Below are 15,444 nucleotides of genomic sequence, written 5' to 3' on the forward strand. Positions count from 1 at the left end.
CTGACATGTTTTTCAAAGGTAACTTGATCAACAAAAAAATCAAATAATACTTTGGTTGAAAAATGTAATGAAAAACGTGTGTTAAGAATTTTTCGATCTCACTCCTTAGTAGGTACTTACAGGCAAAACTCAAGCGGTTGGCAAACAAACATTTTTATTCTTTTCATACAGACGAGCTCTGTGAGAATAAAACACACTTGTGAATTTACTTCTCACAAAACTTAAAATTTTCTTCTTGATATTGCGAGGATATTAGCACTTTATAGTTTTTCTTATTACTAAAACACAATATTTATATTTTTTTGCTCTACTTCTAATGTAAATGTTGGTCATAGACCCACAAAAGTATAAATATTCTGGGTTCTTATTAAATTCTAAGAATATCTAGCCATGTCTGTCCGTCCGTCTGTCTGTTGAAAGTACGATAGAGTCCGAATGGAAACAGGGTTGAAATTTCACATAAATATTTCTTATATGTAAGGTTCTTTTGGTATTGAAAATGGGCTATATCGGTCAACGTTCTCGGATAGCCCCCATACAAGTGGCCCATCGAAATGCAGCTTTAACAGCCATAACTTGTTTAAAAATACGAATATAGCGATGAAATTCGACATAAGTAAGTTTCTTATAATGCAAAATCACTATGCAAAATTTTATGAGGATCGGTCCATAATTGACCTACCCCCATATAAGGTCCCCTTCAGAAAATGACTTTAAGTCTCATTACCGGCTTAAAAATACTATTATATAGATGAAATTCAACATAAGTAAGTTTCATAAGAGTCAAAATCTATCTTAAAAATTTTATGAGGATCGGCCCATGATTGACCCTACTCCCCATATAGGGTCCCCTTCCGAAAATAACTGCAACGCTCATTAATGGCTTAAAAATACGAGTGAAGCGATGAAATTCGACGCTAATAAATTTAATACAAACAAAATTCTGTTTACCAAATTTTTACAAGGATCCACCCATAATTGATCCCACCCATAATTGATCCCCCTACATAAGGTTCCCTTCAGAAAATTACTTTAACACTTATAACTGGCCGAAAAATACGAGTATATAGATGAAATTCAACATATGTAAGTTACATTCGAGTCAAACGAGGTTTGAAGGTGGGTATATAAGATTCGTCATAGCCGAATATAACACTCTTCCTTGTTAATTTTTCCTTTAGTGCCAAAAAATAACAAAAAGACGTGTTTATAATGTGTTTTAATGTAACATATATTTTATAAAAGATTATAAATTTATTATTTTCATTCACTAGTACATTCTCACCAGTTAGGTCGTGTACTTTTTACGAAAAGTTCTAGTCAAAATTTTAAACAGAAAAAAATGTTATAGACCATTGCCTATTATCATTGTTATAATAAGTATTTGAAATGATTTCACATTCTGGTTGGTTCTTTAAGGGACCCAGACTTCAAAATTTATCATATATCAGATTGCATAAATCGATATTTTTAGGATATTATGAATCATTTATTTCAAATTCAGCAAATGTGCCATACAGTGTCTCTCATAAGTATTCGAAACCGAATTTAATAACATATTTTGTATGCAAAATTAATAAATTAATTTGTTAAATTCTCCAGACACCTTAGCTTTGATATCAAGCTTTTTAAAATTTTAAAAATTCACATTTACTTAAATTAATTTAGCTTTATTTAAAAATAGTCCATAAAATTACCTCACAAAAGTATACGAATTTTTTCTGTATTTTATATTTGACTATATTATACGAAACAAAAAATTAGAATCGAATGTGTTATTGCTAAAAATTGTTTTAAGGGGTAGCTATCAACCGAATGGAAAATAAGCTCAAAATTTTTTACTACAGTGTTGTTGTAATGGGCAACATAAGAGTGAATGTTATGAGTAGCAAAAACTAAAATCTACTGTATAGGATGACGTTTTGTTTAGGAATGTTTTGAAGTTGTACACCGCTACGATGTCTTGAAAATTTAAAATATACTAATGCTAATATCAATAAAACTTTGTCGGAAAATATCGATCCTAGTGGTACGAAAAGGGACTAAAGGTCCAAAAAATTCAATTAGAAACAGAAGAACGATTCCAAAAATATATCATGGAATGTTTAAAAACAAATTATTATAACAAAGATTATTATTTTTAGATACCTGAAGGAATCTATTAAATCCTAATATTCAATTTTGGTTTTATCTCTGGAAAAAGGAAAAAATGGCAAATATGGTAAAAAATCGTAATTTTAATGATATTATATGAAATGACCCAAAATTGTGTACCAAATGGCCCAAAAATATATCCATTCGGTTGATAGTTAGCACTTAAAACAATTTTTAGCAAAAAACATTAGATTCTAATTTTTGTGTTTCGTATAATATAGTCAAATATGAAATACAGAAAAAATTCGTATACTTTTGTTAGGTAATTTTATGGACTATTTTTAAATAAAGCTAAATTAATTTAAGTAAATGTGAATTTTTAAAGTTTTATATAGCGTAGTATCAAATCGACCAAACTTCCGAACTTCGCACAGCGTACCATTATACATAGGACCCCAGATATCGGCGAGATCCGAATTCTTAATAAATCTGTTAGACATGCTTAAATAGCTATTTAAAATAAAATAAATAAAATTTGGAATATATATTTTATATTATCTGGTCTTAAATACCCTAAAAATACTTTGTTTAAAATGTGCAACAGTAAAGAATTAATACGTGTTCTATAAAATTTTACAGAAAAATGCGATTTTCCCGAAATCCGCAGAGTTCAAATCGCAGGTACAGCTAAACTGTAAGAATTGATAATGTAATTTTATTCACTTATCTGTTGTCCATAAATCCCCATGAGTTCTTCTAAAAATTTTAAAATTAGTTTAAGTTTCAAAAAAAAACTGAAATTGGAGATTTCAAACGGCCGTTAAAAAATCAAACTTTTTTGACCATAGCTGACAACAAGTTCGCGTTATCATATACGACAAAAATTTTTAATTTAGTAATTATTAATATATTTAAAGTAAATTTTTTTTGTTTGTTTTTGTCACACTTCGAATTTATTTGCTGTGAGATACGTTAATGGCCTGGGGAATTTGCAATAACTTTAAAAGTTTTCAAGAAATTTTTGTGTTTTATATCTTTCTGAAATGCTTATTCTGTGCACATTGACATTCCTTCACAATACAGTTCAAAATTTATTACTAAATGGCCAAATTTCAGCAAAAACTGAAAAAATCGATATTTTCCCCTTGTAAATGCACTTGGAAACTTCAGAGCAGTTGCGGCACCTCTTAACGTTATTCTATCAGCCTAATTTTTTGCATGGCATAGTTTTACAAGCCATAGAACAATTTCAGAGCAGGGACGAAATGTCAGATAATTTTTTTCCTTCATACAAGCTTGGAGCACTCTAATGTACATATATAGTTGTTGTTGCTGTTTGTGTATGTATTACATGTATCTAATAGGTATTCAAATGATTAACCGTCATCAATTTAAAAAAAAATTCGACAAAACTTAGTTTTTAGAACTCTAAATAACACTACTGATTTTTGTAATGATCGGGCTTCATTTGACTTAAGCCCCCATATAAACTCCCCTTCAGAAAATGACTTAAAGATCAAAATTCACTTACAAACACTAATAACACTTTTAAATTCTACATAAATAACTTTGAAGAAGTCTTAACTCCAACATTTATAAGAATAGGGCCATATTTTCCCCCACTCCCATTTACCAAAAAAGTAAAAATATTACGAAATAAAGTTAAAAAAATCAAATACTTATTTTTTAAAATAATCCCTATTTTGTGTAGGGTATTATATGGTCGGCTACGCCCGAGTATACATTCATACTTGTTTTTATTTTATATTAAGGGCAGTTGCAAGGTATATGAATTTTAGTAATAAATGTTTAAAGGATGATGCCACGCCCACTATTTCTAGTACGTAAAGTTTTGTTCTAAACATTCATTTTAAAACTAAAGTTAATCGTGCAAAACTTGGTGACTATGGCTATTTAACAGGGACCGTAACCGTTATGATTTTTATAATAAAACTCAAAAATAATAACTATTTTGGATTTAAATTTTTTTTTTTTGGTGGAAAAAATAATTATTTTCAAATCAAAAATTTTAATAATCAAAAAATAATTTTTATTTTTTTTGGCAGAAATAATAATTATTTTTTGATTTTAATATTTTTGGCAGAAATAAAAATCATTAAGGCAATATCAATTTTGTTTATTAATTTCTTTATTAATTCGCTTGATTTTTTCTTTGCTTATTTGTTAATTTGATCTTAGATAGTTTCTATGTTTGTTCTTTAGTTAGTTTATTTTTTCGTTCGTCAGTGTCTTTGTTTGTTTAATTGTTTGTTCGTTAGTCTGTCTGTTTGTTTATTTGTTCATTATTTTATTTTAAGATCAAATAATATAAAATACAGATTGTATAACTAAATCATTTTATTATTTATAAAATTATTTCTTTATTAAACATATGAATAAAAAAATGATATACCTTAATGATTTTTATTTGTGCCAAAAATATAAAAATCAGAAATTAATTATTATTTTTGCCAAAAAAAATCATATTTTGATTTTTATTTCTACCAAGAATAAAAAAATAAAAATCAGAAAATAATTATTTTTTTTTTGTCAAAAAAATAAAAATCAAAAATTTAAGAAGCATATTGTTTTATAAAAATATAACACAAAACAATAAAAATGGTATCTCTAAAGTTGTTCTCCTATATTTTCTTATATTTGTTTTTTTTTTCTTTAAAAATTCAAAGATAATAATTGTTTACGATTCCTGCTATTTAAAGACTCTGGCTATTGAGGATTATATAATTCCACAGCAAACTCCTTGGTTTGTCTGTAGTCATTTTACATATGCAAACATATTTTTACAATCTGAATTTTTTATTTAATTTCGATTAGGGAGACGGAGCTCCCATTATGTACTCTAGTGTTTATAAAAAGCCCACAAAATTGCGCAAATAAGTAAATATTTTCAATAAATCGAATGAAAAACAAAAAGGCTACAATATTTTGTTAATAACCAAGGCGGTAAAGAATTTAAATTAATATCCGGTGTTAAACGCAGATGGAATTCATTATCTTGTGAATATGGAAATGTGTAAATCATGATTTGCTAGAATTTTTTAATACCTTTCTCATCTAAAATAGCTCTAAAAGCAATTAAATTAAATTATTATTCAACAACATAAGTAAAATTAACGCACAATATGCACAAGAATTGTGTAACAGGTTTATGACAAGACTTAATGAACGCAGAATAAAAGTAGTATAGTTCACTTATGATGAAGAATAAGTTGATTCTGATGTTGATTTATGTTATTGTTGATTATGTTATTTTTCGAATTATTCGATAACCGGTTTTTTGATAGAGTCTATATAAAGCTAATAAAATATCTTAAATGTATAGTATTGTCTCCGAACATATTGTGCGTGCAAAACTTGGTGACTAAATACTCTGGCTATTGATGTTTCTTATAAATACAACTTTTAATACTTATTTTTAATTTGGCACCTCTCCCATTAAATATTAAATTTAAATTTCAAAACAAATTTAAATTCTAAACTAGTAGAAGATACTGGGAAAATTTGAAGAAACTAGGTTATCGGTTGTCAGTCTATAGCAATGGTGACCAAACATAGCCCTGTGGGCATTGTTATACCCTCCACCACCATCAGTGGTGATAGAGGGTATATATAACTTTGTCATTCCGTGTGTAACACCAAGAAATATTCATCTGAGACCCAACAAAGTATATATATTCTGGGTCCTTATCAAATTCTGAGTCGATCTAGCTATGTCCGTCTGTCCGTCTGTCTGTGTAAAACACGCTCACGATAAAACGAAGCAATAGAAGTTAACCAAATTCACCCAAAATGTTCTTCGTTTTCCTAAGTTGTTTGGTATTGAAAATGGGCAAAATCGGTTCACATCGGGAAAAGTTATGAATCAAAATTTGAAACAACCTCGAAAAAAATAAGCATTTTTTACACATTCTGATGTAATTTTCTCGAAAACTATGCAAGATAATTCCATAAAAATCGGCATACATTCGTTTCCACACAAGAGCTTAACCTCTACGTAAAATCACCAGAATCGGTCCACAACTTAATATACCTCCCATACAAAAGTACAAATTCCCGGAAATTTGATTTTTTGTTAATAACTTCCGTCGTAATGTCGATATCTTCACAAAATTTTAGAAATTAAAATTTTATGACAATTGAATTTATACAGAGGAAAAAGTTTTTAGATGGGTCCATAATTGGTCATAGCTCCCATACAAAGTCCCCTCCCGAAAATCAGTTAAACCCGCATAACTCATTAGTAAATCAAGATATCGATATAAAATTTGGTACTAGTATTGCTTTAATGTACAGAAATATTACAATGAAAGATTTTCTGGATCGGTCCATATTTGGTCATAGCTCCCATACAAGGTCCCCTCCCGAAAATCACTTAAACGCGAATAACTCATTACTAAATTAAGATATCGATATAAAATTTGGTACAAGTATTGCTCTTATATACAGAAATATTACAATGAAAGCTTTTTTGGATCGGTCCATAATTGGTCATAGCTCCCATACAAGGTCCCCTCCCGAAAATCAGTTAAACCCGCATAACTCATTAGTAAATCAAGATATCGATATACAATTTGGTACAAGTATTGCTCTTTTATACAGAAATATTACAATGAAAGCTTTTTTGGATCGGTCCATAATTGGTCATAGCTCCCATACAAGGTCCCCTCCCGAAAATCAGTTAAACCCGAATAACTCATTACTAAATTAAGATATCGTTACAAAATTTGGTACAAGTATTGCTCTTATACATAGAAATATTACAATGAAAGAGTTTTTGGATCGGTCCATATTTGGTCATAGCTGCCATACAAGGTCCCCTCCCGAAAATCACTTTAACACGCATAACTCATTACTAAATTAAGATATCGATATAAAATTTGGTACAAGTATTGCTCTTATATACAGAAATATTACAATGAAAGGTTTTTTGGATCGGTCCATAATTGGTCATAACACCAATACAAGGTCCCCTCCCGAAAATCAGTTAAACCCGCATAACTCATTACTAAATTAAGATATCGATATAAACTTTGGTACAAATATTTATCTTATATAGAGAAATATTACAATGAAAGGTTTTTTGGATCGGTCCATAATTGGTCATAGCTCCCATAGAAGGTCCCCTCCCGAAAATAACTAAAACGCACATAACTCATTACTTAATTAAGGTATCCATATAAAGTTTTGCACAAGTGTTACTCATATATTGTGAAATGTTTTTCCGATGGGTCCATAATTGATCATAGCTCCTACACAAGGTCCCTCTTAGAAAAACACACAAACAAGGTTCCCTTCCGAAAATTAGAAAAAACGCACATAACTCGTAACCAAATATTGATATCCATACATTTATCAAAAATATTGCTCTTATATACATAAATTCACTATAAAATTGTTTTACGATCGGTCCAAATTTGGTCACAGCTCTCATACTAGGTCCAGAAAATCACTTAGATTCACAATATTTATTACCAAGTAATGATATAAATACAGAATTCTGAAATTTTCTCTTTATATACATAATTGGACATAGCTCCCATACAAAGTCCTTTTACGAAAATTTCTTAAACGCACATTACTTATTACCAAATTAAGCTATTGATACATAATTTGGCAAAAATATTAGTTTAGTATACAAAAATTCTATTTCTCCTATTTTAGGTCCTGCCCTAAATGCGCTTTAACCGTATTTAAAGAGCATTATCAATTTGTGTTGAACAAAATTTTGTGTAGAACATAATTATATATGTATTTGTATTTTGAAAATCTCTAAATCTTTCACACATATACATACATGCAAATTACTAAATTTATAATGTTCAATAAATCTTGGAACTGCAATAAATTTAACTTTTGGGATTTTTTTCATTAAAGACATGAGAAAACTTATTTCTACAAATATTTGATCAATTAGAAAAGTAACGTAAAAGTAGCTGGTGGAGGGTATCTAAGATTCGGCACAGCCGAATATAGCACTCTAACTTGTTATATTCTCACTTATACACACGCAATACAAATATGAAATGATACACAGATAATATTTTCAAAAGCCATTACAAATGAATGTATGAATACTTTTAAGAGAAAAATTTATTAGACATATGTATAATTATTTGTATTTTCATTTGTTCAAGCAATTAGTCGCCTAAATTGTAACGAATTAACGAGCGACAGTTAATCATTTGAATACCTATTAGATACATTTGATACAAACACAAACGACGACAAAAACTACATATATACATTAGAGTGTTCCAAACTTGTACGAAGGAAAAAATGAACATTTGGTCTCCCCCCTATGCTATGCAAAAATTAGGCTGATAGAATAAAGTTAAGAGGTGCCGCAACGGCTCTGAAGTTTCCAAGTACATTTACAAGAGGAAAATATCTATTTTTCAGTTTTTGCTCAAATTAGGCCATTTAGTAATAATGTACATGCTGTACCTGCGATTTGAACTCTGTGGATTTCGTAAAATCGAGTTTTTCATATCATTTTAAGATTACACAACAAAATTCGTTCCTTTTATCTCTACATTTTTAGTTTATTAAAATTAGTAGAAATTACTTTTGTTTCTTCATTTAAAGAAATAATAATTTTACCGCGTTCCGTATTTCGTCCCTTTTTGATTTTTTGGAATAATGATATAACCAATTGAAACTTCTAAGTAAAGAAAATCCCCTTTTTACTCATTTTAATTTAATTTTTCTAAAATATATCTTTTGACTGATTACAGCAAAATACTTCTCAAGTGAATATTTCCGAAAAAGTACCAGAACAACACATAATTACACACATGCGCCACCTCCTGGTCCAACGTTGGCAACGAATCTTTCCCAATACATATTTCTGACACTTTAATAGCTAAATCGAATGTATTTAGCTTTAGATCAGACAAAAACACTTTTTAAGGACAAAAACAGTACTTTTGACAGTTTTTCATCATTTCTCCCTTTTTTACCGCTTCGACTATGCTTTCACCACAGAAATTTGCTAATTAAAATTTCTTATGCTATGTATACACGGTTGTTAGATCTTACAGCGTTGGTAGTAAAATGTGCAGAAAATGTCTAATAACACTTACAAATTTAGTTTTGCAATATTATCAGTTAGACAACGTTGCAAAAGAAAATTTTTAAGTTCTACGATTGTTTGATATTTTCTGAACATTTTACTGACAACGTTGTAAGATCTGACAACCGTATATCACGGCTTTCACATAACAAAATCGAAAATAATTTCGCGTTAGAATATACAAAAATCCGTTTTTAAGCACAAATGTACCGTATATCTTTATATTTTCCAAATTTGAAGAAAATTGGTTCAACCGTTTAGGCATGATTGACGATCAAAAAAATAAACACATCAAGTAATTGTGTTATATTCGGCTATGAAGAATCTTATATACTAGTTTTGCCCATACACATATTGTTACACATTCATTTATATTTGCAGAGAACAAAATTTAACTCAAATCAAAAACTGAACTAATAAAATAACTGCATACTAAAAAGTATATGCTAACTGTCAAACGTATTATGTATTTTGACAGACAGCGTACATTAAAATTCATATATAAAAAACTATCTTATGTGCTCTCTTATTCACCTACATAAATGCAGCTTTCTCAAAATTTTGTTGTTGTATTTCTGTGTGGATTTTAAAACAGTCGCGTACAGATCTTACTTCGACAAATGTTGATCAGCAACTGAGTTGATGTTGTTTTGGAAGTTGAGAAATAATCAACTAACACATGTTCAAATAAGAAAATACACAAGTAAGCTTAAAGTATGGGTGAGTCAACGTAACGTCAGCAGAATATATCTCGTGTGATAGGGAATCGCGATTTTGGGCAACAATGTTATATACCCACCATCAAATCACTGCCATATAAATAAACTTTGATATTTTGAATATTTTATTTTTATATATTGATACTAATGTGAACATCAGTGCAATATTTGAATAATTCAACTATTGACAGTGAAGATTTCGGATTCGACGGTAGGAAGATTTCAATTTCTTATTTATTTCAAATTTTATAGTACTACTTATAATTTTAAGCCAGTAATAAACATTAAAGTAATTTTCTTAAAGGGACCTTATACAGGGTTAGGGTTAATTATGGACCGATCCTATAAAATATGTTAGAGAGATTTTAGCTTAAAATTACTTTATGTCGAATAGCATTGGGGTATTCGTATTATCAGCCAGTTAAAGTAATTTTCTTAAGGCTACTTTATATGGGGGGTAAGACTAATTATGAACCGAACCTTAAATCACGTAGAACGATTTTTATTTATACAAATCATATTTATTCATAATTTCCAACCAGTATGAGCGTCGTAGTCATTTTCGGTGGGGTAATTATGGACTGATAAGATCTTAAATGGAGGGTCAATTATGGACCGACCCCACAACATTTTGTAGAGAGATTTTAGCTCATACAAATCTAGTTTATGTCGAATTTAATTGATGTAGTATTTTTAAGCCAGAAAGATTTTGGCTTGTATAAAATTTACATCTGCAAAATTTTATTGCTGTACTCGTATTTTTAAGCCAATGAGCGTTAAAGTAATTATATGGGGGCCTTATAAGGGGGGTAGGGTCAATTATGGACATAAAATTTGTTGGAGAGATATTGGCTCGCATGAAACTTATGTGTATCGAATTTCATCGCTATATTCGACAGTTATAAGTTTTTAGTCATTTTCTAAAGGGGGTCCTATGTCCGTCATAATTCAGAATTTCTGATGTCAAAAAACTGACCTATGCGAAATTTAGAGATATTTGATTCATAAACAACGAATTTGTGAATTTGCTTTTTACAATATTCCGGGGTACATCTGCATGGGGCTATGTGAAATCGTTGACCAATTTTGTCCATTTTCAATACCAAACATTTCTGATCAATAGAATATATTTTGGAAAAATTTCATCTCAATAACTCTTATTTTGTGGATTCTATCTTGCAACAACGGACAGACGGACTGACAAACTAGATCGCCATTTCATAGCACGCGTGAAAGGCTAAGAAAATTCTACTGACGCTTAGTTGATTCTTTTCTTTTTATAATGAGCAATATCAGTTGGTTTGCTCTCAACTTCATGGCGCGAGGTCTGTTCGCAACGTTTTTAAAATACACTCAGAAATACAACAACAAATTTTTGAAAAGCCGAATTAATGTAGGAGAGCATGAGAGTTAAATCATTTTCTCCTTTAAAGCATGATTTAAACTCTTCAAAGCATCTGAACAATTGAGAAAGCTAAAATCAAAATCCTTAAGGAGCCTTCGCACGATCAGTCTAATGAAAAAGTAAGATAAAATTCTATCTGTATTTCAAAAATAATAATAAAAGTCATATCATTTATACTTATTGTGTTTACACGGTATAAAAAATAACAAAGTGAGACGGAAACAGCTTTTTCACTTTTTTGAGTTTACATAAAAATACATCCTTGATCTAATACAGTCTTGAAGTGAGTGAGTCAAATCCCATAAATTTCGGTTCAGTCGTTGTCATAATAATACGTAATTGAATCAAAAAATGTAGCAATAATACAAATATTTCATTTGCAGTTAAATTATATTTATAAGTTTAAAATTCACACAAATTCAAAAACTTCATTTTAAGATTACACAACAAAATTCGTTCCTTTTATCTGTAAATTTTTAGTTTATTAAATTTTTAAAATTTTAAGTATATAAGTAGAAATTACTTTTGTTTCTTCATTTAAAAAATAATAATTTTACCGCGTTCCGTATTTCGTCCCTTTTTGATTTTTTGGAATAATGATATAACCAATTGAAACTTCTAAGTAAAGATATATTTCTGTTTAAAATTTCTTAAAGTCGGTCCAGCCATTTAGGTGTGGATATTATGAAAAACACGAAACTCTTTTTACCCATTTTAATTTAACTTTTCTATATATCTTTTGACTGATTACAGCAAAATACTTCTCAAGTATTTGTATATTTCTAAAAAGTACCTAAACTACACATAATTACCCGTTTGTAATTATCAACGTGCCTATTTCGCGTGATTGACCCACAAACAAATAAACAAACTTACAAAGAAATTTATAATATATATTACGATTACTTATGGTTTGTTAATCATATTTTAAATGCAAAATTCCTATAATACAAAATTTATTTCACAATTGAATCTATGTTAATGACATGGGCAGGGGGCTGGATAATAAGGAGGAGACAATGAAACTCCTAAACTCCTGAATCGAATAACCGATATTGGAGGTAGGGAAGGCTATCATAGAAATTAATATTACATCTGATATGGTTAAAGAAGCAATGAAGAGCTTTTCTCCCTGTAAAGCTGCAGGGACGTACTTCTATCTGAGATATTCACTGCATGCATGAAACTGACATATACCCCCATTAAATGGCAGGTTGCAAGTTTTATACCCAACCAGGGAAAACTAGCTATGCGACAACTAAGTCTTATGGACGAATATGTCTAACGTCCTACCTACTTAAAACCTTGGAACGGATAGTCGATAATATGGTTAAAATCAGGATACCAGATAAAGACCTAAAAATTAAACAGCATGCTTATGTAAAGAGACGATCGGTTTAAATCGCTTTGAAGGCGCTTTCAATAACATGCACACTGAAACTCTTAACCAATCCGTAGTCCAGTTTTATGTTGACCGGGTGCTCCGTAACTGTATCAACTACATGCTAAGGAACTTATGGATAAGCTGCGAGATGTACGATTTCGGTATTTCGCGGTATATTACAGGGTGGCATTTTATCAACTTTACTCTGGGTTACTACGAATAATAGACTCCTAAGGACCCTAACTGAGAAAGGACTTCGACCTGTCTACTATGCAAACGATGTCGTAATGATCCAAATTACTTGTGTAGAAGAGCTAGGGAGGCTCTGAATACGGCCTTAAGCTGAGCTCAACCGAGAGGCCTAAATGTTAACACGCCAAAAACGAAAATCTGTTTATTCACAAGAAATACAAAAATTGCAGCACCCACCCCTCTACCTAATGAATGTGTCGTATGTTTTTCTCTTATGAATGTGTCGTATGAATGAGATGTATGCTGGGTTGAATGATGATGGATGAAAGGTATCATATACATATGATGCCATAGAATTTTCCTTCCTTGTCCAGATATGTTCAGAGTTTACTCTGTTCATATCAGAATTACCACAGTGTGTCCCTGTGAGTAAGAACAATGTCCACGGCTTACTGATGGATCGTACTTCGGTCTACCGGTTAGGTCTTTAGGTGTTGTTGCCGAATCAACAGAGACCATCCAATGGTCAGAATTTAGATAGCTCGAGTACTCCAGCAAAGTACTTGTGCATGGACCGGTCAGAGCCAATGTACAAAAATAGCGTTCTTCATTGAAGAACAAAGGGGCGATGGTAGACCGTTCTCAAGTCTACCCAGTGTATGAAAAAGACCACACTGAGATAAGGCCGTTAAGGCAGGTGCTCACATTCAAACTCTCGACATTCTTGTCAACTCTGCACATTTTACTGCGGACACTAGGTCAGCATTTTATGGTTGCACATGTTTAGAGCTTTAAATGTATCTGGTGTTAACTCCTCCCCTCTTAAGAACAATTGCCCCAATTGTTTCTTTACCTAAAAATATGGGATGTTCTTCATCCTAAAATTTGATACAGGCATACTGTTTCCAGGATGGATATTGGTTAACAGCAGGGGTAAAATGTGTTATTGCATCTTCCATACTAATTTTAGTCACGTTTACCGATTTTGACATTTTATATAGGTGAAAAATCAAGGAACCAATAACAACTAGAAATATCAGGAAAAACATAATTGATGCTCCATTTATGATTGTTCCCAATTTTATCGTTTTAATTTCATGAGTATTATTAAGATGTTATTCATTAAAGCTTTCGAGCATCAAGAGATTATCTAATTCCTTTTCTTCAGGTATTAGTTGTAATACAACGGGAATTGCTCTTATTTGTTGAGCCTCAAAATTACGATATATCTTATCTTAGAGTTTGTAAATTTTATCAGGAACGTGCAGCAAAAATTTTATTTAACTTCATCGATTAATATTGTATCGTAATTTTTTAATATTTCTTTATTGGATATAATAAAACATTGGATATAAACATATTTTTTGTTTGCTAATGGAATTTTAATAATTACAAAATCATTGAATTGTTTTACATTACATTTACTTTGGCGTATTCTACCGCTTCTTAAGCTGATGCAAAAGGCATTTTCTCTTCTCTTAATTTCAAAATTATCGAGTTAATTATTACACTTTTTGCCCATTGAATGGCGTAATTTTTATTTATTAATTGCTCTTTAATGAGTTCCCCCCGGGGGCATGTTACCTTGGCGAAGACCTCCGCCTTGGTGTTATTGCAATCCCGGGGTATAAAGAGGGCCCAATACCTCCAATCTGACCGGGATTGAAAAATTGGTGTCCCAGTCTACTGCTTGGCTTAGTCCTTGCATAGATTGCCAGAGGTCTGACCAGAGCACCGCATAATCTGGTACTACGGGTGGCCAGTTGCCCGCAGGACTATGTCCTGGCTGGTCAGTTGGTTGAGGTTCCTTCGGCATCCACGTAGTGGCTGTTGGTTGAACCCAAATTCGCGGGAAGAGAATAAGTGGCGGTTAAAAGACTAATGCATGATAATAGTCAATATTTCGGGATAAGGTTCGGTGCTGTTGCCGAAAATCAACAAATACCCCACAGAAGAGTGACTGTGGGACTAAGCGTTGGAAATGAGTTGGTGTCAATTGTATATGATAAAGAATGAATGTAGAGGTATGCGGGACTCATCCACCCATATACCTAAATGAATGTGTCGTATGTTTTTCTCTATGAATGTGTCGAATAAATGAGATGTGTGCTGGGTTGAATGATGATGGATGAAAGATATCATATACAAGAGATACCGATTAATTTTCCTTCCTTATCCAGATGTGTTCAGGGTTTACTCTGTTCATATCAGACATACTCCAGCAAAGTACTTGCGCATGGTACCGGTCATAGCCAATGTGCAAAAATTGCCACCTGCGTCTTCATTGAAGACAAAGGGGCGATGGTAGACCGTTCTCAAGTCTACCCTGTGGATGAAAAAGACCACCGTGAGATAAGGCCGACACGGCAGGTGCTCACGTTAAAACTATCGACAGTCTGCTCTTTAATGAGTCTTATACTTCTTTACACATACACGAATTCTAGTACTTATGAGATTTCGAGCCAAATCCACTTCGTAACTAGATTTTATTAAAATCTACTCAAAATCTAATAGTTTTTAGTGATGTAACTTTGTTTTTTCCTAAATAATACTAAAA

At 31.2% G+C, this 15,444-nt stretch overlaps 1 protein-coding gene and 1 long non-coding RNA gene across 10 annotated transcripts in view; one reads left to right on the top strand and one right to left on the bottom strand.

The window, feature by feature from the left end:
• LOC124418517 overlaps positions 1 to 9,808 on the bottom strand; it is a 45,588-nt gene extending 35,780 nt beyond the window's left edge. Inside the window, exon 1 of the long non-coding RNA XR_006940054.1 lies at positions 9,722 to 9,808. This is a non-coding gene — a long non-coding RNA (uncharacterized LOC124418517). The remainder of the gene's footprint in view (positions 1 to 9,721) is intronic.
• LOC111686066 (probable dolichyl pyrophosphate Man9GlcNAc2 alpha-1,3-glucosyltransferase) overlaps positions 1 to 15,444 on the top strand; it is a 363,172-nt gene that overhangs the window by 62,064 nt on the left and 285,664 nt on the right. The window contains exon 1 of one of the 9 annotated variants that reach the window (XR_006940050.1): positions 11,310 to 11,430. The exons of 7 other annotated variants lie outside the window; for them this stretch is intronic. The gene's annotated coding sequence lies outside the window, so the exon portion shown is untranslated. Of the gene's footprint in view, positions 1 to 11,309; positions 11,431 to 15,444 lie in introns of those variants that run through there. One more of the 9 variants, XR_006940051.1, reaches the window with a different exon arrangement.

Source organism: Lucilia cuprina, chromosome 2 (genome assembly GCF_022045245.1).
Source record: "Lucilia cuprina isolate Lc7/37 chromosome 2, ASM2204524v1, whole genome shotgun sequence".
NCBI classification, from domain to species: Eukaryota; Metazoa; Arthropoda; class Insecta; order Diptera; family Calliphoridae; genus Lucilia; species Lucilia cuprina.